This window comes from Stenella coeruleoalba (assembly GCF_951394435.1).
Source record: "Stenella coeruleoalba genome assembly, chromosome: 11".
NCBI lineage: Eukaryota > Metazoa > Chordata > Mammalia > Artiodactyla > Delphinidae > Stenella > Stenella coeruleoalba.
The window spans coordinates 86,449,139-86,475,595 of NC_137157.1; the positions used below are offsets into that span (position 1 = coordinate 86,449,139).

The 26,457-nt window shown below is 39.0% G+C and overlaps 1 long non-coding RNA gene and 1 pseudogene across 4 annotated transcripts in view; one reads left to right on the plus strand and one right to left on the minus strand.

Annotated features, from left to right (window-relative positions):
- Window positions 1-26,457, minus strand: part of LOC307194741 — a 566,811-nt gene that overhangs the window by 447,484 nt on the left and 92,870 nt on the right. The gene's annotated exons all lie outside the window — the stretch shown is intronic.
- On the plus strand, window positions 3,401-5,155 carry LOC307194740 (lysosomal dipeptide transporter MFSD1-like; annotated as a pseudogene). Its single transcript has one exon. The product of its transcript is annotated as a lysosomal dipeptide transporter MFSD1-like (transcript).

Below are 26,457 nucleotides of genomic sequence, written 5' to 3' on the forward strand. Positions count from 1 at the left end.
ATCACTCTTATTTTCTAAAGCTCAAAGCCATCTACATTAACCACTAAATAAAATCTCTTTCCTTTAATGATCCCCTTCATCTTCCTCTCCAACCTCCTCCGAGTTGCTGAGAAGTTGAGCTCTAGTCAACCCACATCGACCCCAGTAAGCTGCAGGCTATTTTTAGTTCAAGACTGACATATTCAGGCAGCAAAAAGAGCCAGGGAGACGCCAAACTCCGTATACACCCTGGAAATGAACAAAAATGGGAAGCAAGCCGGCTGGTTCGGTGTCCCTTCAGATTTATTATAAATTGTCCGAGGGAACTTGGTGAATTAGCAGTGAATCCACTCGAGGAATGCTTTGCCTCGGCCAGTCCTGGAGCTGACTCTGCTAAACCTAGGCCCCCTGAGGTCTTTCAAAAATATTACTCTCACAAAAAGTCCACACAGCTCAACACTGCCGCCAAGAACAAGGCCCAGAAAACACAGTGGCAAGCTTGGTGCCGGCCCCACTGTGCAGTTACAGGAGGTGAGAGAGGAAACATCTCCTAAGTAGGAGTCAGAAAATCTAGATTCCTGACACTGAGGAGCCACGGGACACTAAGAAAGTCGGAGCGTGTGGCCTTGCCTGGCAGCCTCCTCAGGACTCCCTCTGCCTCGGCCACGCTGAACCCCTTCACCCAAAGTCACACCCTTCCAGGAGTAGCCTGCATACAATGACTGATCAAGGGATAAAGGACTGAAAGCTCTGGCCCCATGTGAGGCATCTCTGACGGGCCCTTTCAGCTCCAGAGCTCCCCATGGGGTCAGCAGAGGCTGCCAGCCTGGGCCTCTATCTAGCTGGGCTCCTCACCTGCCCAGCCCTGCCGATAGGTCTCACCCCAAGGACACTCCCTAATACACAACCATAACAAAAAACCCTGTCTCAGAGCATGAATCCTGGAGAACCCAACGTGCAACACCAATAAATCGACGTCATTGACACTAACAGTGAACTCCAACAAAACGACACTCTAACGAGAATCCTCTGAAAATACAGTTCCTTTACGTAGGTGAAGAAAACTTCACAAACCGTGCCAAGTCACACCGGTGCTGCAGGGTTAGAGAAGGTCTCGGCTAAGTTCCAATAAAATGCAGCAGTTCTGGTTCAAGGTGGCAACGTAGAAAGATCCTGAACTCACTTTCTCTCATGGATACACCAGGTCTACAGCTACATATGGAACAACTAACCTCTGAAAAAACCTAACGGCTGACCGAGCAATGACTACACATCTGACCAATGAGAAGAAAACCATGTCGAAGTGGAAACAGAAGAGGAGAAAATAGAGAGGAGAAGGCCAGAAGATGGTGACACAGCCACAAGCCAAAGAATACCTGGGGCCACCAGTAGCTGGAAGAGGCAAGGAAGGACCTTCCCCTAGAGCCCTCGGAGGGAGAACAGCCCTGGTGACACCTTGACTTTGGAGTTCTGGCCTCCAGAACTGTGAGAAGATCAATTTCTGCTGTGTAAAGGCAAAAAATTTAAAAATTGTATTAAATTAAATATAGCCTTCTGCTTCCATCTCTTCACAATTGAGTGCAAGCAGATCCTGGATGCAATCATGGAATCAGAGAACTGTCTTCTCTCCCCTCAGCCGCTTTAGCCTTCTCTACAATCCCCCTGCATTTGGTCCTGTACTACCTCCAGTGCCTAATGCCTTCCTGCTCTCCAACCCCCTCTTTCATATCAGTGGGAAAATAAGAGGATGCCAAAAGCCTGAACTGTCTCAGACATATCACTGGAATTATATTTCTTGGTTGACAGATTCTGATGGTGGGCTCTGTGATAAGCGTTCAGATCCCCTTTTCGGGGCTCAAGGGCCTATTTCTCAGTGGCTGTAAGAGCTGCTGGCAGACTCCTCAACTCTCAGCCCTCTCCAGGAACTGCCTTCAGCTGAAGACAGCTGCATCCCCCATAAACAGAAGCCCATAAGATGACTAGTCCGTACACAGGTTTCCTGACTCTCTCACCCCAACTCGGGGCAACTCTGCAGGGCCTCCCCAGCTTCTGAGCTCCCCGTGAAGTTGGCTGAGGCTACGTGGAGACTGCATCACAGCCCAATTTCTACCTCTGTCCAATGCCTCTTCCTTTCCTTCCCCAACAAATACTGGGCCCCTAATAAGTTCCCTGCACACTAATGTCTGTCTCAGAGTCTGCCTCAGTTATTACCAGTAGCCTCTGAGAAAGCAAATATGAAGATGAGGTTTTGGTATTTGAATATTCTCTGGCTGACTAGCAATGAGAACCCCATCACTGGTGGTAGATCTCAGGTAACTCCAGGTCCTCCTACCTGCCCTCCACCTACTCAACATGGACCAGAAGGAGCCAGAAGAATATTATAAAAGTAGATTCTAAGAAACCTGGATCGAAGTAGACAGTGCAATTGTTATTTTCACCCGTGGTGAACGGGGATGGTACACCAGTGGGAAGAAACGGTTTAGCAGGTGCAATGTATCAGGGCTTGGAGAATTTGAGGAAATAGACATTCTAAGAAAAACATAATTAGAGCAGTTTCTGAGAATTTATGCTCTGGAGAAAAAGAATGAAGGTCTGGTGGTTATAAATCGTTAATTAAAAGCTATATGTGAAATAAAGTTGGAGGACTCATACTTCCTGATTTCAAACTTACTACAAAGATACAGTAATCAAGACAGGGCAGTACTGGTATAAAGACAGACATATAAATCAATGGAGTCCAGTAATAAATTCGTATATTGATAGTTTTTGACAATGGTACCAAGTCTATTCAATAGGGAAAGAATAGTCTCTTCAATAAGTGATGTTGGGACAACTGGATATCCACATACGAAAGAATAAGGTTGAACCTCTAACTCAGAATATACAAAAAATTAACACAAAGTGGATCAAATACTTAAATTTAAGAACTGAAACTATAAATAAGTTCATTTGTATCATTTTTTAAGATTCCACATATAGGCGATATCATATGATATTTGTCTTTCTCTGCCTGACTTACTTCACTATGATAATCTCTAGGTCCATCCATGTTGCTACAAATGGCATTATTTCATTCTTTTTTATGGCTGAGTAATAACTCAGGCACAGAAAACAAACTTATGGTTACCAAAGGGGAAGGGGGAGAGGGATAAATTAGGAGTTCTGGATTAACGTATACACACTACTATATATAAAAAATATATAACCAATAAGGACCTACTGTACAGCACAGAGAATTATACTCAGTATCTTGTAATAATCTAACACAATGAATCTGAAAAAGGATAGATGTATATAATTGAATCACTTTGCTGTACAACTAAAACTAACACAACATTGTACATCAACTATATTTCAATAAATAAATAAAGAACTAAAACTGTAAAACTCTTAGAAGAAAATATAGGGGCAAACCCTCACGACCTTAGATTTGGCAATGGTTTCTTAAACATGAAACCCGAAGCACAGGCAACAAAATTAGATAAATTGAACTTCACTAAAATGAAAGATTTCTGTGCATCAAAAGTACACTGTCAGGAGTCACTGTCGTCTCTCGGTCTCCCGTTGGCCCGATGGAGGATGAGGAAGCAGGGGCACCGCTGCCTGGCGGCCCCAACGAGGCCAGCAGAGGCGCCCCCGTTACCTCCCCCTGTCCCCGGGGCGCTGCCGGCCCTCTGCAACCCCAGTCACCTGGCGCACCAGCTTTTGGTGCTGTTGCTTCCTTGGCTTCTGCAGCTGGTTTTGCTATGATAATCCTGCTGCCCTTCAGACGCAGGTTAAACGGGATATTCAGGTGAATACCACGAAATTCATGACGCTGTATGCCTGGTATTCTTGGCCCAATGTAGTTTTGTGTTTCTTTGGTGGCTTTTTGATAGACTGCGTATCTGGAATACAATGGGGCGCCGTTATGTTTAGTCGCTTTGTTTGCGTTGGACAGGTTGTTTTTTGCTCTGGGTGGAATATTTCACGCTTTTTGGCTGATGGAATTTAGAAGGTTTGTTTGGGATTGGTGGGGAGTCCTTAGCAGTTGCCCAGAATACCTATGCTGTGAGTTGGTTTAAAGGCAAAGAATTAAACTTGGTGTTTGGACTCCAACTGAGCATGGCTAGAACTGGAAGTACAGTAAACATGAACCCCATGGGATGGCTGTATTCTAAGGTTGAAGCTTCATTGGGTTCTGCTGGTCACACAACCCTTGGGGTCACACTTATGATCGGGGGTATAACATGTCTTCTTTCACTAGTCTGTGCCTTGGCCCTTGCTTACTCGGATCAGAGAGCAGAATGAATCCTTCGTAAAGAGCAAGGAAAAACAGCTGAAGTTATCAAGTTCACTGATGTGAAGGACTTCTCCTTCCCCCTGTGGCTCATATTCATCATCTGTGTCTGCTATTATGTTGCTGTGTTCCCTTTCACTGGACTTGGGCAAGTTTTCTTACAGAGAAATCTGGCTTTTCCTCCCAGGCAGCGAGTGCTATTAACAGTATTGTGTATGTAACATCAGCTCCCATGTCCCCAATATTTGGGCTTCTAGTGGATAAAACAGGAAAGAACATCATCTGGGTTCTGTGTGCAGTGGTGACCACTCTTGCTTCCCATATGATGCTGGCCTTCAGGTTGTGGAACCCTTGGATTGCTATGTTTCTCCTGGGACTCTCTACTCATTGCCTGCCTGTACATTGTGGCCAATGGTGGCATTTGTAGTTCCCAAACATCAACTGGGAACTGCATACGGCTTCATGCAGTCCATTCAGAATCTTGGGTTGGCAGTCATTTCCATCATTGCTGGCATGATATTGGATATTTGGGGATATCTGTTTTTAGAAGTTTTCTTCATTGCCTGTGTTTCTTTCTCACTTTTATCTGTGGTCTTACTCTACTTGGTGAATCGTGCCCAAGGTGGGAACCTAAATTATTCCGCAAGACAAAGGGAAGAAATAAAACTTTCTCATGCAGAATGAGAAGTTTAAATGACTGTGTCATGAGAATGGGCTGCACACATCATTGGTTTGAAAACTTCCATTTTTTTTTTTTTTAATTTAGAGTTTAGTCGTTAGGAAAAATAATGGTCTGGAGAATTATTATATTTATATTTTGAATACATCTATTTTAAAGTATAACTGTGAGGACTATTTTAGCCTGTGTCTTTTGTATTGCTGAAGAATTCTGCTTTGGAATAGGCTCATCAATGATGAAGTTTAGAAAATTGCATCTGGTACATGCAGGTGATTTTCAGTAAGGACAGTAAATAATGGAAATCTTTGGATCTTGTATTGAGATAATTTCCACAAAGTGTATCTTAGGAATATGGCCTTTGCTTTATCTTAAAGCAAAAAAAAAAAGTTTTTGAGGGGGTAGAATGGATATTTTATATAGAATAAACAATGGCATTTTAATAGGCATTCCCTTTTGTAATAGGGAATATTTGAAAGATATTTTTATGAAGTCTCATTTCCACAAATAGCAGATTGTGCTCTGCTCTCTTTAGTTACCAGAGGTTGCTGAGCAGTGACCCTTTCGAGCTTCTTTATTTCTGTTACTGAGGACCCTAATTCCCAGGGACATAATTTTGTGGTACAAACTTTTTGTATGGTTTTTCTTATAGTCCAATTAATTACTAAAAAACGTCCTGTAAACTATGATAATTGCATACCTACAAGGATAAACAAACATTGCAAAAGAAAAAAAAAAGGTACACTATCAGAAGAGTGAAAAGACAAACCACGGAATGGGGGAAAGCATTTCCGAAACACATATCTGATAAGAGTTTAATATCCAAAGAACGCCTCCATGACAAAAAGACAATCCCAGTAAAAAATGAGCCAAGGGGCTTCCCTGGTGGTGCAGTGGTTGAGAATCCGCCTGTCAATGCAGGGGACACGGGTTCGAGCCCTGGTCTGGGAAGATTCCACATGCTGCGGAGCAACTAAGCCCATGCGCCACAACTACTGAAGCCCATGAGCCTAGAGCCTGTGCTCCGCAACAAGAGAAGCTACCGTAATGAGAAGCCTGTGCACCGCAACAAAGAGGCCCCACTCTCTGCAACTAGAGAAAGCCCGCGTGCAGCAACAAAGACTCAACACAGCCAAAGATAAAATAAATAAAATTTTAAAATGAGCAAAGGACTAAGACATTTTTCCAAAGAAGATATACAAATGAACAAGCACATTGCTGTCTTGAGTCATTACGGAAATGCAACTCAAAACCCCAATGAGATCCCACTTTACACTCACTAGGTGACCGGTCAAAAATATAAACAATAACAAATATCGACCATAATGTGGAAAATTGGAACCCTCCTACATTGCTGATGGGAATTAAAATCACGCAGCTGCTTTGAAAAACAGTCTGGCAGTTCCTCAAAAAGTTAAACATAGAGTTACCATATGATCCAGCAATTCTACTCCTATGTGTATACCTGAGAGAATTCAAAAATATATGTCAAAAAAAACTTGTACATGAATGTTCACAGCAGCATTATTTATAACATCCAAAAGGTGGAGACAACCAAATGTCCATCAGCTGATGAGTGGATAAACAAAATATGCTATATCCAAACAGTGGATTATTATTTAATCATAAAAAGGAACTGAAGTACTGATACATGCTATAACATGGATGAACCTTGAAAACATCCTGAGTAAAAGAAACCAGACACAAAAATCACATATTTCATTAAAACTTATATGAAATGCGTGGAATAGACAAATCCATAGAGACAAAGTAGATTAGTGCTTTCCAGAAGCTAGAAGAAGGGAATGAAGAGTATTATGGGCTCAGGGTTTCTTTCTGGGGTGATGGAAATGTTTTGAAATAGAAATGTTTTGAATTAGAAGTACAACTGTATGAATATACTAAAACCAAAGAATTTTACACTTTAAAAGGGTGAATGTTATGATATGTGAATTACATCTCAATTCTTTAAAATCCAAAGTTTGGGGAAAAAATAAACAGCTAAGTGTGAAAGTCAGGAGGTCTCCGTGGCAGCACATAATCTTATCTCCTGCAGCTGGAGGACAGAGAACGCTGAGGAATAGGCCCAGTACTTAGCAGAGTTCCAAAGAAAATTAATTCCTCAATCCACTATGCTAAGGTCAAGGCTGTTGCTGGCAAAGAATGGGACTGTGAGATATGGGATAGGAGTCATCTAAGTTGATACATTATAAATCCAGAATCCATAGATTCCTCTAAGTCCTCCAAGTATGTGTAGAAGTGGCCCACTCCTCCCTGTTAAGGACAAATGCTTCCCCCTTGCTCAAACTAGAGGTCGAGGCTTCCCTCCTGCTCCCAAAGGAGACTCAGCGATATTTAATCTATAGTTGGTACCCAAGCACTTTGGCATCCTTTTGCCAAAGAAGCAGTATGCAAGAAAGGCATCATCATCCTGTCAAGAATAACTGGCCCTGATCATCATTAGGAGATAAGGCAGGGTGGAATATATTTGGCAGCCCGGTGATCCATTTGGGCATCTCTGGGTATTCTTTTGCCCAATTTTGAAGGTAAACCAATGAGAGCAACAGCCATAGCCTGTAAAGGGCATGGTGACCAGGGGCTCAACTAGCTCAGAAGATAAGCCAACTAGACCAGAAGAGATGCAAGCTGAGGATGAGGGCAACATAAAATAGATAAAGAGATGGGAGTGGATGACTGTCAATTGCCACTCAAGCCCAGCTTACTAATACAGACCTTGGTTTATCCCACTAACTATCCTCTTGTAAGCCTCCCCCACAGAAACGGGTCCAACAGAATGCTGGAGGACCTCCTCCCAGAAGTGATACTTAAAAAGTGGATTTAAGTAGTATAAGGGGTAGACTGAAGTGGATGCTATAATGTGAAGCCCTGTCCCTTCAGGACTACAGACTTAACTTCTCCCACTACAGAAGTATTGTCACATAACAGCCCTTAGCCATCAGGCCTTTCTATAAATGCCCTCAGTTAAAGACAGCCTTCTTGCCCAAGGTCACATCCTCTTACCAGGGGCTGCCTGCATTAATGACAGATCAACATGGGGCTATAACAGCCTGGCCCCCTCAACTTAATGCAGGACAGCTCTGCAGGGCACCCATCCTCTGAGGTTAGTGGTAGCTTTTGCCGAGATTGTATCACAGCTCTCTCTGCCCAATCCTGCTTCCTTCTCTTCTGCCACAGGTGTTGATCTCAAGAGCATTCACTCAATAAACATCCTGTTGGCTGCGGGTCGACAGGCTGTCCTGGCGGACTTGGGCTCCGCAGCCCCGGCTGCCTGCTCCTTGTTTGTGTCCTGAAGATTAGTGTGCCGAGTTGGTCTGTTCATTAAGATTAAACATGTAAACAAGAACCACTTAAAAAAATAATAAATTAAAAAAATTAAAATAGACATCCTGTTTGCAAATTTCTGTCTCAGAGTGTGCTGTCTAGGCAACCTGACCCGCAACATTTATAATTACACCATAATGGAAAACACTACATTTTAAGCTTCTTATCTGTAAGTTAATGTTATTTCAGCTCCTCTTAATTCTGGTAATTTATCTTTTAATAATCCTTGATTAATTTACTATGAAACATCACCAATTGAGAACTTTTCCTACATTATTCAAGTCTCCAAAAGCCTACTCATACTTTTAGTCTCAATAAATGACCTCACTTCATTGAAATCAAGGCTAAACATTAATTCTCTTAATCTCCTTCCTCCCACTCCTAAATTTCTTTGTGTGCTCAACACATATTTTTATCTTTTTTTCTTTCTCAGATAATAAAGTGTCTCTTTCCATACCAAGGTTAATTCTTACTACTTAGTTCTTTACTCTATGGTTTCCTGACTTCTCCAAAACAATATTTCATCAAAGTCTTTAATCTCTCCATCTGAAAGTTTACTTCCTTTGAGTGTATTAATATCCAAAACATATTCCATCAAAGTCTTTAATCTCTCTATACAAGTCTCTTTCCTTTTAGTCTATAAATACCATTGCTTATTTATAAACCAAAAACAAAACTTGAGGTCTATCTTGTTTCTCTCTTATTCTTTACCAACAAACAAGGTGGGGAAATGTATAATCACGTATCTACTCCATTTTGAGTCCACAGTTCAATAAACTACAATCTGTATTCTATCCACAACGCTCTACTGAAATATCACTCTGAAAAGTCACCATGACTTCCTAATAGTCAAATCCAATGATTTTTTCCTTAGTCCTTTTTTTCCTCAACCATTCTATGATATTTTACATCATTTAGTCTTGTCTTATTCTTAAAATTCTTTCCTCATTACATTTTCCAAGAAACTGTTTTGCCCAGGTTCTCAAACTCTTTAACGACATCTTTTTCAGTTTCCACCCCCCAACCAACCCCAATTATGGGCACTTTCAAAGTTCTGTTCTTGGTTCTTTTCTCTTTCAATTCTAATCTTCCTCTTTTAGTGATCCCTTTTTCCCCATCTTGAACTATAAAAATATGATTCTCAAAAATAAAACCACTAATTTGACACTTTTATTTGGGCTCTAAACTCAAGTTTTTACCATGAAACAATATATTAATAACTGAATTAAAATAACTATACTTCATTATGTTGTGAATGTTTCTATTCCCAGTTTACTAACTACTTATGCTAAATTTGTGTTGAATATAATCAATGCTTTTTCAGGATTTACTGAGATAATATATATTTTATCCTTTACATATTAGATTCCCTGATAGTCAACTATCTTTGTCTTCCTGAAATAAATCCTGATGTAACACGTGTTTTTTTTCCAGATTCCTAAATTGATAGGCACAAATGAGACTGACCCACAAACTTTATTGAAACTATCTTCATTAGGTTTTGTATTAAGGCTGTTTTTTCCTATGATCTAAAAATTTTTATAGAATATGAGAAGTGTCAGTTTCATAACAGTTCCAAGTACTTGCCCACAATATCTTCTGAGTCTAGAAAACTCATTTTTAAGGTAGTTCTTAAAACATCACAGTTCTTCCATGGTTTCTTATCTATTCAGATTTTTTAATCTTACATGTCAATTTAGCTAGACAAAATGCAAAACCATTTTTAAAAATACATTACTGGGCTAGCAGCACCCAAAAAAAGAAATCCTAAGAGGCCTAAATTCACATAAAAGTTGGAATCCAGCTGGATAGCTCTCTGGTGATTGGGTTTTAATGGGACTCAAACATAAGGGAAAGAACACAAAGCCTTGATTCTTTACAAAGTAGAAAAGCAAATCAAAGAATCCTGCATAAAAGCATAAGTTAGTGAAGTAAAGGGAAAGAATTACAGGAAGATACCAAATGTATACTGCTGTAGCCTTGGCTCTGGGAGAAGGGGGATAGACATTCCACCTGGAGAACTCATAATTATAGGCTGTCCCATGGTGGAATCAGAAGTGAAATTTATATTACCTCTGTTATTGGAAAAACTCCAAACTGAAATGAAGTTTAAAGTAGCCCTAGGACAGTAGTGCCCCCAGGCAACTGACAAAAACAAACATTTTTTTCTGGAGAAATACATTGCAACACTCTCTCAAATAATTTCCAAATCTAAATTTCCAAGGTTAGGAGCTCAACAATAAAAACAAAGAAAAGAAGAAACATGCAACTATGAGTAAAAACTAGCAGAATCAAGAAGAGAAAAAAATCACACATGCAACAATTACATATATTAGAATGACCAGATACTGAATAAAAGGTAATTATATAATAAGAATATAATTAATAAAAATAAATAATATATTTATGTAGTAATATAAGAAATAGTGTACTGAAAGTATAAATGAAGGAACAAAATTGACCATGCAGATTTGAAGATAAAACCAAATAAAACCTCTAAAAATGAAAATATAATTGAAATTAGAAACAACATTGGTTTAAATATATGAATAAACAAAGTAGAAGAGAGAATTAGAGAACTAGAAAATATTTTTGAAGAACTTATTCAGAAGAATTTCTCAGATGGAAAATTAGGGAGAAAAGAAGAGCTAAGAAACCAAGAAAACAGAGTGAGAAAATACACAGAATGTATCACAAAGAAACCATTAGATGGAAAACAAAAGAGTTTAAGAGGTAGGGTGTATACGATGAAATAGAGTTACAAGAAAGACTAAAGAGAATGGGAAGAAATTTTTAAATAGATAAGAGCTGATAATTTTCCAGATTTTTTTTAAAGTAAAAAATATATATATAAATCCTCACAATCAGGAGGCAACAAACCCCAGGAGGGAAAAATCAAAAGAAATCCACACTGAGGCACATTGTTGTGAAATTATAGAAGACTGAAAACAAAAAGAAGATCTTACAAGCCACCAGAGAGAGAAAATAGATTTCATACAACAGAATGACAGACTGATGACTAATCTCTCAAAAGTAACAATGGAAGCTAAAAGAATTGTGCAATATCTTCAAAACACTGAGAGAAAAATTTTCAGACAGAAGTGTATTCCCATCAACACCATCTTTCAAGAATAAAGGTGAAATAAGGGCATCTACAAAAGAATAAAACCTCAAAGAGTTTATTAATAATAGCCATCACTAGAGGAATGTATAAAGTAAGTACTTCATGAAGAAGGAAAATAACTTCTTAGGCAAGGGCTAAGATGCAAGATATGCCAACAATCAATGAAAATGGCAAACATGAGGTGAATCTGAAAAAGCACTGTATAAATCAATAGCAACAGCATCTAATGTGGCAGTTAAAATACTAAGATAGAACTAAAATACTAATCAAAATTTGAGCATTCTAAGTCTTTATATTGTCTAGCAGGAGGGTAACTACAAAAAGATTAGAATGAAGTGTATATATCTTTATTAGTAGAAGAGGAAAATAAGAAAAACAACTTAATCTAAAAGTACAAAATAACAGAAAAGAAAGAAAGAAAGTGGGCTGAAGAAAAGGCCCAAAATAAGATGGTAGAAATGAATTCAAGTATATTAATTACAATAAATGTAAATGGAATAAACTATTCTGTTAAAAGATAAAATCAACCATTTATAGCTTATATTAAAACAACTTTAATACATAAAATGCAAATAATAGTAATATCTATAGTGACTAGCTTATGGGATTAAAAATTAGTAGAAAAAATAAAATTCAGAGCAAATTAGAATATAGCTTGGAAGAGGACTGACATAAAATATGTATGATCCTATAATCAGTGAAGGCATTCAATCAAAAGTTAAAAGTCTTTTCATAAAAAGAATCAAGCATTTCTCTCTCCTTTGTTGTATAATTATACCTCAGGATTACCAAATAATTGATGAAGGATTATTTCTTTTTATAAAAGTATTCCAGCTAATAAACAAAGAAGAACTTATAGAATTAAACATTGTGACTTGAAATCATTAATGAAATAACAAATCTAGGCAATAATGATCAATGGCTATAAAGCTGCATAGAGCAGTCATCATGGGCTTCATTTTAAAAATGGCATTAAGACTTAGAAAAGGTGAGGGAGTTCACCATGTCAACTGCTCAGGGAAGAATTCCAGGCAGAGGGAACAATCACTGCAAAGGCCCTTCACCCAGTGGGAGTCTAGCACTTTGTTAAAATGTACAAAAAGGAGACCCAAGAGGCTAGGAAAAATGAAGACAGGAGATGGAACCAGATTGTACCAGGAGCCAAATAATGAGCAACTGGTAGAATGGAACTGGTATCAGCTGAATGGAGGACGACTAGGTGGAGGAGGTTTGGTAGATGAAATCAGGAGCTTAGTTTTGAATATGTTAAGTTTAAGATGTTTATAGGACATCCAAGTGAAATTGTCATGTAGGCAACTGAATATACAAACGTGGAATTCTGGGCCAGAAATTAAAATGTGGGAACTATCATCATATAAATGGTACTTACAGCCAGGGAACTGCATTAACATCACTAAGGGAAAGAGACTGACAGAAAAACACAGACAACTAGGACTGAGTTTTGGAGAATGATTCAGGAGAAAATAGCATTTTCCACCTTCTTATATACTGTATACAGTTGTCCCTCATGGATACAGATTGATTCTGGGACGCCATGGATACCAAAACGTGTGGATGCTTAAGTCCCTTACATAAAATGTCATACTACATTCAGTTGGCCCTTATATCTGTGGATATGGAACCCACAGAAAGGAAGGGCTGACTGTAATTTATTATGTATTGTATTTATTTTACAATATTACAAATTATGTATTACAGTGTTATGTTTTGTATTTGATGAACTATAAGAATGTAAAATCGCATAATGAGGACTTCCCTGGTGATGCAGTCGTTAAGAATCCACCTGCCAATGCAGGGGACACGGGTTCAATCCCTGGTCCAGGAAGATCCCACATGCCGCAGAGCAACTAAGCCCATGCGCTGCAACTACTGAGCCTGCACGTCACAACTACTGAAGCCCATGCACCTAGAGCCCATGCTCCACAAGAGAAGCCACTGGAAGGAGAAGCCTGAGCACCGCAACGACGAGTAGCCCCTGCTCAATGCAACTAGAGAAAGTCCACGAGCAGCAGAGACCCAATGCAGTCAAAAATTTAAAAAAAAAAAAAAAAAATCCCATAATGAAAGGGATTTTTGTCTTTTCTGTTCTGACCACTGATACATCACAAGGACAAAGAATAGTGTCTTGCTTAGTAGGTATTCAATAACCATCTGTTGATAAGAATCTATGGATTTTGCTTTTCATGTTTGTTTTAGAAATTCTTCCACATGTTGAGGTCATAAAGATAGTCTTCTTTCTTTTTTTCTCTAGTGTATTACATATTTGCCTTCCATATCTACTTCGTAATCCATATGGAACTGAATGATGTGAAGTAAGGATCTAATTTCATTTTTCACACATCTCTTTTCTACAGAATAAAGTTCAAAATTGTTAGCATAACATTCAAGGGCATTTAGATCTTCATGATCTAAATCTACTTTCTCCCTCCTATGTCATCTTTCACCGCCATCCTGTGGAGCCTTAGTTCAAATATGTTAAACTACTAGCAATTCTTGAGCTCTAGACAATGCAATATGATATGCAACAGGAAAATATGAAATTATTAAAAGATATAATCATGTGTGGATCATAAAACTGTACACCTAGAAAAAAGAATTTTTTTTCAAAAAAAGGTTTGCTGATAAGAACAAGAGTTAAAATATGTGCATCCATTAAAATGATTTTTGTAGGGAATTCCCTGGAGGCCTAGCCATTGGGACTCTGAGCTTTCACTGCTGAGGGCCCAGGTTCAATCCCTGGTCAGGGAACTAGGATTCTGCAAGCCATGCAGTGAGGCCAAAAAATAAATAAATGGTGGCAATAAATAGAAGTGATAGCGAGCAGGGAACTAATGACCACATAAAAATTATTTTTTTCAAAAAATGTTTGTAAAGATACCAAATTACACGACACATGCTTATAAAATCATATTAAATGATAAAAACAGAATTCCAAATTCTACCCACCTACCATATTGTTTAAATTGTTAAAAATTAAATATGGAATAAATGATTTAAGAGGCACACTACAATGATAATGGTCAATGTGTTTTGATGGTTGAATTTTCCCCATATGCTAAGTTTTATAACTTGGTTTTATAATAAAAAATTTAAATAAAAATATTTTATATTTGTACATAAATGCTAATACATCTTATCCCTGACCAGAGAACTTTCGCCAAATTTCAAATAAGGCCTTGAAAATGAGGACCTTGAGTATAATTTTTCATCAGTCATAACTACCCAAAAAATTGTACCACCCATTTAGGAATCTTTTTTTTTTTTTTTTTTTTTTGCAGTATGCGGGCCTCTCACTGTTGTGGCCTCTCCTGTTGCGGAGCACAGGCTCCGGACACACAGGCTCAGCGGCCATGGCTCACGGGCCCAGCCGCTCCGCGGCATGTGGGATCTTCCCGGACCGGGGCACAAACCCCTGTCCCCTGCATCGGCAGGAGGACTCTCAACCACTGCGCCACCAGGGAAGCCCCATTTGGGAATCTTAATTCATCCCTAGAAAACAAATAGGTTCATTGTCACTAAGATTTAACGAGTCTAAGTAATAAAGATATTTGGGGGAGGGGGTAATTTGTTAAGGTAGTATAATCTATAAGACGTTAAAAATAGCATTTATTGTATGTTTTCTAAGCTATAGCTATGAGCTATACTCATTACTTTAAATATATTATCTCATTTTAATTCTCAGAGTAGCTCTACAACACAGACATCATTATTTGCAGTAGTGGTTAAGAGCATGTATCCATAGCTTTTCATCTTCATGTAGTAGAACCAAAAGAATGTTTCCAATAAGTCTTAAACTAAATACTCAGATAATATGAGCTTCTATTTTATACCTGGAAGTGTCCCTGGAGATCACCTACCCCAACATTTTAGAGATAAAGAAATTCCAGTACTCAGAGAGAAAACAGACTTGTTGATGACCACACATCTAGATAATGGGAATGACATCAATACCAGAATTACTGTTTCATCATTCTTTCCACTATATCACACTTCAATTCAATCACTGAACTCAAAACTCAAATCAAAATGATTGAATATTTGCCTTCAAAAATTACCCTAACTCCTCCCCAAATGGTTTCTTTCCTGAAAAGATTACACATTATATATATATATATATATATATAATATATATATATAATATATATATATAAAACACATATACATATATAAATATTTTTTCTGAAAAGATTATATATATGTGTGTGTATATATCTATATATATATTATAGAGAGAGAGATAGATGTAGGTTCACATGTCTGTTCACATAATTCTGAATACTGGAGCTCTTTAAAGACAATACCTGAGGCCACAAACTGACAGCCCACCTGCTTTTTGGGCATCTACAGAACAATCACTTGAATAGGCAGCACAGTTTTCAATATATAAATTCTCTATTAAAATGTCTATGAAGCAATTCTTCCTTTTGTTGCTAGTAAATGAAAACACTGTATCTTCTATAAAAAATTTCATTAAGGAATGCCATTCATAAAAAGATTCAATTAAGTATATGAAACTTATATGTCACTGTGACCTATATTGAGTTGTTCTCTAAGACAAGATAATCTTTTTTGTTGTTGTTCTGAGCTCATCTCTGAAACAAAAAGATCAAATTTCATTAAGAAAAACAGCTTTGTTCTCCCAATTAGAGTCCCAGAGGAATCTGACTGTGTGAGATCTCCAGGGCACATGGTGGGAGAAAGACCACTCATGCTATATCTCCCCCCTCCACTCCACCCTCCCACACACACACACACACACACTCCTTCCCACACATACACACATACAGTATCCCTTCCATTTGAGATTGACAAGAGTTAACCTTTTTTTTTTTTTTTAAAGAAAGGAAATTATCAGAGCATTCACTCATTTTTGACTAAAGACCCAGAAAAGGCCATGCCTTAATCCAAAGATGATCCACTGAAAATCACAGCTAAATGCTCTCAGGACTGACTGACACGATCCCACCGAAATTGGCCTTTCTCTGAACACATACATTCCTCATCTGCCTCTTGCATCATAGACTCTTCCAGACTATTTAGCTAAAGTTACATCACTGTACAGAAATCCCCACGTAAGGAGCAAAAGGCCATACTCTGCTTGAATAGCCTCAAATGATGTAAAACTCACCATTACTTCCTGCGGCAATCTGTGTTTTAGAGGGGCAGCTCGACTAGGAATTTTTCCCTGTCTTAGTCAGAGAGAGTCTGGTAATGTTTGCTTAAACGTCCCGTGGGTTATTAGACACGTCCACATCCACTCAGTAGTAATCATTAACCCCTATGTAAATGGCAGGTTTATTCTCTCATTCCTTCCATTTATCCAGCACTTTCTACATGCCTTCATATCTACAGAACCTTCAGCCATTAAAAATACGTACAACAGGGGGAATTCCCTGGTGGTCCAGTAGTTAAGACTCTGTGCCCTCACTGATGAGGGCCTGGGTTCAATGCCTGGTCAGGAAACTAAGATCCCAAAAACCTCGAGGTGTGGCCAAAGAAAATGCATACAACAAAAATTAGGGTGTAGGCATCTGAGACTATAATTTTTTCTCATCTAGAAATGAAGTATTTTTTGTCAGTCATAGACTGGCTTCATCAGAATTATTTTGGTTAGCTCTGGGCCACCCCGCTAAAGATTATTCCGAAAATCTAGAAAGTCAAATTAAAAAAAAAAAAAAAAAACTCAAGAGATTCTGATATACATCTCAATTTTAGGGACCATGGGTCTAAATAACTTCTCAAGTCTCTAAGAGTATCTTCAGTATACTCCAATCCAGCATCACACTGCGCTTATTAGTATTTACGCCAACTATGTCCACTAATTGAGAGTACCACCCTACAACCGTGAGAACAAGCCTTCTCAGTTCCCCACTGTGGCAGGCTGGGCTCCATGGGAAACAGGTTTTAGATCAGAGATTAGGATTCAGGAAGTTTACTGGGGGATATGAACTGTCAGGTGAGGAAATGAAGCAGGATTGGGCAGAGGGAGACACTGGGTTGAGATACCGCCACGAGGAAGACTGAAGCTGACTCACAGGGAGCTCTGAGGCTGGAACAGTTCTCCACAGTTGTTTCAAGTTGGGACAAGGGGACTGGGTCTTTATACCTGGTGCTAACCTGTCACTGGATGCTTCCCTACCCCCGGAAGGGATCATGAACTTGGCGAGGTGGCTTTCTTCAGCCCAGGGCTGCCGATGGCTAAGCTCCTCAGCCCTGAAGGGGGACCTGGGCACACATCACAACATCTGGTTCACCTACCTTCACAAGAAACAAGATGGTAAGAGCTAAGCCAGAGCATTTCTCAGCAGAGAACCAGCAGGGGTTTTTTTGGTTGTTATTTGTTCTTGTTTTAGTTGACGTATAGCTGATTTAGAATGTGTTAGTTTCTGCTATACAGCAAAGTGATTCTGTTATACATATGTATACTTTTTTAATATTTTTTTCTTTTTAGAAATTTGTTTTTTATTTATTGGGTCTTCATTGCTTCATGCAGGCTTTCTCTAGTTGCAGTGAGCAGGGGCTGCTCTTCGTTGTGGTGCACAGGCTTCTCATTGCAGTAGCTTCTCTTGCTGCGGAGCACGGCCTCTAGGCACGCAGGCTTCAGTAGTTGGGGTATGCAGGCTCATTAGTTGGGGCTCGCAGGCTCTAGAGCACAGGCTCAGTAGCTGTGGCACACAGACTTAGTTGCTCTGCTGCATGTGGGATCTTCCTGGACCAGGGCTCGAACCCATGTCCCCTGCATTGGCAGGCGGATTCTTAACCACTGCACCACCAGGGAAGTCGCTACATTTTTTTTTTAATATTCTTTTCCATTATGGTTTATCGCAGGATATTGAATATAGTTCCCTGTGCTATACAGTAAACCTTGTTGTTTACCCATCCTATGTGTAAGAGTTTGCATCTGCTAACCCCAAACTCCCAATCCATCCCTCCTTCCACCCCCCCTTGGCAACCACAAGTCTGTTCTCTAGGAGAACCAGCAGTTTTTAAGTTGCCAAAAAGAGCACAACATTACTATCTTTCACTTCCTCCAATTTCAAGCACTGGATATTTATGGAATGACTCGCCACTAAAATGAAGCAGGAATGTCTATGTGAAATTATTTCTAACCCCTCAAACAGCACTTCTTAGGGTTTCTTCATGTTTATAATTTGATCAATCAGAATAAACTGCTTCCAAACCGGTCATTTTGTTTGTTTAAAAGATTTGTAATTAATACATGTATTTCTCCTTTAATGTTTCTTCGGAAAGAGGAGAAATCCTGATTCTTATGACAATCACATACTATAGCCCTTTCACAAAGCATTGCAATGAACAATCATTACAATTTCTCGGGAGCCAGGAAATGGCCCTTTTCCCTAACCTGCCTGATTCAGTAGATATATTAGACAAATAGATGAGATCATATCTTGGCACCTCCACATCAGATGGGGCCCTTCAGATGTCTAAGGAGATCACAACCTGCTATGAGAAATGGATGAGGGTGCAGATAGGATGTTCAGTACTACACTTAGGAGTCAAATATCCTTGGTCTAAGTTCTGCTTCTGCTGCTTTTAGCTTCTGATATTGAACATTTCACTAAGTCTGAGTCCAACTTTCCTTGACTAGTAAAATAGGGATTACACCACATTCATCAGAGGTGTCATAATGATGACACAGGACTTTGTACACACATGCAAAGGCATCACCCCCATCCCAGAGTCCTCCATAATTGTATTTCTCTGCACTATCTTTACAACCAGCATACAAGCAGCTTGAGGCAGGCATTTTATTAAATCTCTGATTTAGACACATCACAAATGTTGCATATGATAATAAAACTACTTACTGTGTGCCATGTACTATGGCAAGTGCTTTACACACATTACCTAATTTAATTCTTCCAGCAAATCTATAAAGTGGATTCTTGTATCACATATTCCCATTTTACAACGAGGAGAGTGAACCTTAGAGGGGTCTGAGACATTCCAACCATCATACAAGGAGTAAAAGCAAAGCCTTTACAGCCTCTCACTCTGCTTCCCTTCCTCTACTTAAAAGCTGTCAAAAGAGTAGACAGGAGAGAGAGAACATTTCTGAAATTCTCTGACACCATCCAATCTTGAAGCCATTAACAAAAATATAGTTTTTTGTTAGATGCCAAGTGTTACTTTTTAGTTTATTCTGTAAATAGATTTAGTTTTCTTTTGGATTTTTTGTGTTGGTTTTTGTTTTTGGTGCAAATAACACAGGGATTTTTTCACCAAGAGTAGGGAAAAAAAGAAATTGATGCTCCACTGTCAGAGAATGAACAAGCAAAGTTAGGCTGAAGGGCACAAGAGGGACCAGAACCAGCACCACCTATTTCCATCCTCAGTCAAACAAAAGGGACACATCCTACTAACAAGAGGTTAATAACATCACATTCACAGATGAAAGATAAACCATTATAATCCCTTCAGGGCTGGACTTGCAGCTAAGCTACATTTTCTGTAACACTTCCCATTATCTTCTCGCAAAAAAATTACACTTTGAAATGCAAGTTAGAAAAATACAGAACACATGTGGAATACACTAGAAGCTTACACAAGTGACTTAATGTTAACATTTAGTGTGCAAATGAATTAAGTGGCATGTTGTTTTTAAAATACAACCCCTAAACCCCATCTCCAGAATTGCTGACTCATAGATCCACCGTAGAGCTATGAAATCTGCATTTTTAACAAGTACCATGACTGGTTCTGATGCAGGTAGTTCACAACCATATTTTGAGAAAAAAATGGATTAAAAGAAAATCTTAACCCAGCCGGTGGTTTATATCCACATATAATAAAGTGAAATAAATATTGTATCAATATATACAAGTTTGCACTTCCGAGGCCTCAGTGAGAAAGAAAGAGGATGTGAGTGGAAAAGAAATCTCCTGATTAGAACAAAAGAAGGTCATGGATATGGAAATGGAGCTCCTAATTCCTTCCCCTGAGAGACAAAATTGTAGACTTCATAATACAGAAAAATAACTTCGGCCTCAGGCAAAAAGGAAAAGAAGGTACAAAAAGGGTCTAATTCGCTACCAAGAGCTGGTCACGGCTAAATAGACATTTCTCCAAAGAAGATATACAGATTGCCAACAAACTCTAGAAAAAATGCTCAACATCATTAATCATTAGAGAAATGCAAATCAAAACTACAATGCGATACCATCTCACACCGGTCAGAATGGCCATCATCAAAAAAATCTACAAACAGTAAATGCTGGAGAGGGTGTGGAGAAAAGGGAACCCTCATACACTGTTGGTGGGAATGTAAATTGATACAGCCACTATGGAGAACAGTATGGAGGTTCCTTAAAAAACTAAAAATAGAACTACCATACGACCCAGCAATCCCACTACTGGGCATATACCCTGAGAAAACCATAATTCAAAAAGAGTCATGTACCACAATGTTCACTACAACTCTATTTACAATAGCAAGGACATGGAAGCAACCTAAGTGTCCATCATCGCATGAATGGATAAAGAAGATGTGGCACATATATACAATGGAATATTACTCAGCCATACAAAGAAACAAAATTGAGTTATTTGTAGTGAGGTGGATGGACCTAGAGTCTGTCATACAGAGTGAAGTAAGTCAGAAAGAGAAAGACAAATACCGTATGCTAACACATATATATGGAATATAAAAAAAAAAAAGTGGTCATGAAGCACCTAGGGGCAAGATGGGAATAAAGATGCAGACCTACTAGAGAATGGACTTGAGAACACGGGGAGGGGGAAGGGTAAGCTGGAACAAAGTGAGAGAGCGGTAGTGTATATATGGACATATATACACTACCAAATGTAAAATAGCTAGTGGGAAGCAGTCGCATAGCACAGGGAGATCAGCTCGGTGATTTGTGACCAACTAGAAGGGTGGGATAGGGAGGGTGGGAGGGAGGGAGACCCAAGAGGAAAGAGATATGGGAACATATGTATATGTATAACTGATTCACTTTGTTATAAAGCAGAAACTAACACACCATTGTAAAGCAATTATACTCCAATAAAAATGTTAAAAAAAAAAAAAGAGCTGGTCAGTGGTCATCAGTGTGTCACTAAAAGTCCATCAATATGTAACAAGCTGTAGCAAGTTTTAAGAGTATCTGGAGAACATGCACAGGCTTAGGCATCTTCCACCATTAAAGACCTTTCAAAAGATGAACTGTACGGGACTTCCCTGGCGGTCCAATGGTTAAGACTCCACGCTTCCAATGCAGGGGGCATAGGTTCGATGCCTGGTTGGGGAACTAAGATCCCACACGCCATGCGGCATGGCCAAAAAAAAAAAAAAAGGAAAGATGAACTGTTTACTTGTTCCTGCTCAAAGCAGAATACGAACAAATAATCTATAAGGGAAAAAAAATCTGAAAAGAAATATGTACATATACACATATATAATACATGTACATACATATATATATAAATGAACCGCTGTGCTGTGTGCCTGAAACTAACACAATATTGTAAATCAACTATGCTTCAATTAAAAATAATAACAATAAAATGAAAAAAAAATTTTAAAGCAGAGTAAGAACCATAATCAGACTAGGCAAAGGCTGGAAACAGTTGAAGATTTTAGGGGTTACTCTAATCGTTACCTTTTAAATATGTATGTCATTAATAATTAGTCAGTATTTGATGTTAGAAGTAAATAATTAATGTCTGGACTTTACTAAAGTTCTCTCATTCCAGAAATTGTATGACTGGAAAGCATACTATCTTCCTGCTTTCTCAAACATTCACATTAGAGTAAAAGCCTAGCCAAATGATATAGCCAGGTACCACCTTTAACATGATGGCACCTTCCAAAATTTCAGAACTCACGAGCAATATAAACAGCTCTGAAGACAACTCTGCACACAATGTCTGGGATCTCAGAAACAATTTTTTTTTCTTTATGTGGGGAAAGAAATGGCAACTGCTCCCTGGTTATCAAAAAGAAGATATAAAAATTTCAGATCACTTAAAAATAAAAAACTTACATAATAAAGTTAACATATTTACATGAAACCTTTCTAGACTCACAGAAAACATACTGAGTAATAAAATACTGAAAGCTTTCTCCTTGAGACAGAGGAGAAAAGTGACTTGTTATCACCACTTCTAATCAACACGGTACTGGGGTCTTAAACTTGGTCAGTGCAAAAAAAGGCAAAACGACAACAACAAAAAAACAGTAACGGGTATAAAATAAAAGGTCTGACTATTTGAAAGGAAGAAATAAAGCTGTAAGTCTTTCATTATTGGCAGATAACATGACTGTGTATATAAAAAAATCCAAAAGATTACAGACAAACTACTAGAATTCAACGAAGTTTCTAGACACAAAACCAACATACAAAACTCAATTATAATTGTATATACTGGCATCAAACAAACAAGACGAGATTTTTTAAATAGCAGTCAAAAAACATCAATGACTGACACAGGAGATCCTGCTCTGGCCGATAACAGAGTCTGACGGCTTTAGATGCCCAGAACAAGGGGCATCTCTACTCTGATTAGAGAGTTGAGGAGAACAGGAAAAGGTGGGAGAAGGGAGGCCAGGGAAGAACAGACCACAAATGTCTAAAAGAAATATAATGCAGGAGGTTAGTTCAAGATGGTGGAGAAGAAGGATGTGCACTCACTCCCTCTTGCAAGAGCACCGGAATCACAACTAACTGCTGAACAATCATCTACAGGAAGACACTGGACCCCACCATAGAAGATACCCCACCTGCAAAGACAAAGGAGAAGCCACAGTAAGATGGTAGGAGGGGTAAAATCACAATAAAATCAAATCCCATGACTGCTGGGTGGGTGACGCACAAACTGGAGAACACTTATACCACAGAAGTCCACCCACTGGAGTGAAGGTTCTGAACTCCACATCAGGCTTCCCAACCTGGGGGGCCAGCAACGGGAGGAGGAATTCCTAGAGAATCAGACTTTGAAGGCTAGCGGGATTTGATTGCAGGACTTCGACAGGACTGGGGTACACAGAGACTCCACTCTTGGAGGGCACACACAAAGTAATGTGTGCATCAGGACCCAGGGGGAAGGAGCAGTGACCCCACAGGAGACTGAACCAGACCTACTTGCTAGTGTTGGAGGGTCTCCTGCAGAGGTGGGGGGTGTCTGTGTCTCACTGTGAGGACAGGGACACTGGCAGCGGAAGTTCTGGGAAGTACGCCTTGGCGTGAGCCCTCCCAGAGTCTGCCATTAGCCCCACCAAAGAGCTGGATAGGCTCCAGTGCTGGGTCGCCTCACCCTAACAACCGACAGGGAGGGAACCCAGCCCCACCATTCAGCAGACAATTGGATTAAAGTTTTACTAAGCTCTGCCCAACACCCAGCTCTACCCACCACCAGTCCCTCCCATCAGGAAACTTGCACAAGCCTCTTACATAGCCTCAGTCACCAGAGGGCAGAGAGCAGAAGCAAGAACTACAATCCTGCAGCCTGTGGAACAAAAACCACATTCACAGAAACATAGACAAGATGAAAAGGCAGAGGGGCTACGTACCAGATGAAAGAACAAGATAAAACCCCAGAAAAACAACTGAATGAAGTGGAGATAGGAAACCTTCCAGAAAAGGAATTCAGAATAATGATAGTGAAGATGATCCAGGACCTCAGAAAAAGAATGGAAGCAAAGATCGGGAAGATGCAAGAAATGTTTAACAAAGACGTACAAGAATTAAAGAACAAACTCCTAGAAGAATTAAAGAACAAACAGAGAAGAACAGTACAGTAACTTAAATGAAAAATAAACTAGAAGGAATCAGTAGCAGAATAACGGAGATAGAAGAACGGATAAGTGACCGGGAAGACAGAATGGTGGAATTCACTACTGCGGAACAGAATAAAGAAAAAAGAATGGGGCTTCCGTGGTGGCTCAGTGGTTGAGAGTCTGCCTGCCGAAGCAGGGGACACAGGTTTGTGCCCGAGTCTGGGAAGATCCCACATGGCGTGGAGCGGCTGGGTCCGTGGGCCATGGCCGCTGAGCCTGCGCATCCGGAGCCTGTGCTCCGCGATGGGAGAGGCCACAACAGTGAAAGGCTAACGTACCTCAAAAAAAACAAAAAGAAAAAAGAATGAAAAGAAATGAAGACAGCCTGAGACCTCTGGAACACCATTAAACGCAACAACATTCACATTATAGGGGTGCCAGAAGGAGAAGAGAGAGTGAAAGGACACGAGAAAATATTTGAAAAGATTATAGTCGAAAACTTCCCTAACATGGGAAAGGAAATGGCCACCCAAGTCCAGGAAGTGTAGAGAGTCTCACGCAGGATAAAACCAAGGAGAAACACGCCAAGCCACATAGTAATCAAACTGGCAAAAATAAAAGACGAAGAAAAATTATTGAAAGGAACAAGGGAAAAACGACAAATAACAAACAAGAGAACTCCCATAAGGTTAACAGCTGATTTCTCAGCAGAAACTCCACAAGCCAGAAGGCAGTGGAATGACATATTTAAAGTGATGAAAGGGAAGAACCTACAGCCAAGTTTACTCTACCCAACAAGGATCTCATTCAGATTAACGGAGAAATCAAAAGCTTTACAGACAAGCAAAAGCTAAGAGAATTCTGCACCACCAAACCAGCTCTACAACAAATGCTAAAGGAATTTCTCTAAGTGGGAAACACAAGAGAAGAAAAGGACCTACAAAAACAAACCCATAACAATTAAGAAAATGGTTAATAGGAACATACATATCGATAATTACCTTAAACATGAATGGATTAAATGCTCCAACCAAAAGACACAGGCTCACTGAATGGATACAAAAACAAGACCCATCTATATGCTGTCTACAAAAGACCCACTTCAGACTTAGGGACACATACAGACTGAAAGTGAGGGGATGGAAAAAGATATTCCATGCAAATGGAAATCAAAAGAAAGCTGGAGTAGCAATATTCATATCAGATAAAATATACTGTAAAATAAAGAATGTTACAAGAGACAAGGAAGGACACTACATAATGATCAAGGGATCAATCCAAGAAGATATAACAATTATAAATATATATGCACCCAACATAGGAGCACCTCAATACATATGGCAACTGCTAACAACTATAAAAGAGGAAATCGACAGTAACACAATAATAGTGGGGGACCTTAACACCTCACTTACATCAATGGACAGATCATTGAAACAGAAAATTGATAAGGAAACACAAGCTTTAAATGACACAACAGACCAGATAGATTTAATTGGTAATTATAGGACACTCCATCCAATAACAACAGATTACACTTTCTTCTCATGTGCACACAGAACATTCTCCAGGATAGATCAAATCTTGGGTCACAAATCAAGCCTCAGTAAATTTAAGAAAACTGAAATCATATCAAGCATTTTTTTCTGACCACAATACTATGAGATTAGAAATCAACTGCAGGGAAATCAATTACAGGGAAATCAATTACAGGAAACGTAAAAAACACAAACACATGGAGGCTAAAAATATGTTACTAAATAACCAAGAGATCATTGAAGAAATCAAAGAGGAAATCAAAAAATACCTAGAGACAAATGACAAAAGAAACATGATGATCTAAAACCTATGGGATGCAGCAAAAGCAGTTCTAAGAGGGAAGTTTATAGCTATACAAGCCTACCTCAAGAAACAAGAAAAATCTCAAATAAACAATCTAACCTTACACCTAAAGGAAGTAGAGAAAGAAGAACAAACGAAACCCAAAGTTAGTAGAAGGAAAGAAATCATAAAGATAAGAGCAGATATAAATGAAATAGAAACAAAGAAAACTACAGCAACTATCAAAAAACCCAGAAGTTGGTTCTTTGAGAAGATAAACAAAATTGATAAACCATTAGACAGACTCATCAAGAAAAAGAGAAAGAGGACTCAAATCAATAAAATTAGAAATGAAAAAGGAGAAGTTACAACAGACACTGCAGAAACACAAAGCATCCTAAGAGACTACTACAAGCAACTCTATGCCCATAAAATGGACAACCTGGAAGAAATGGACAAATTCTTAGAAAGATACA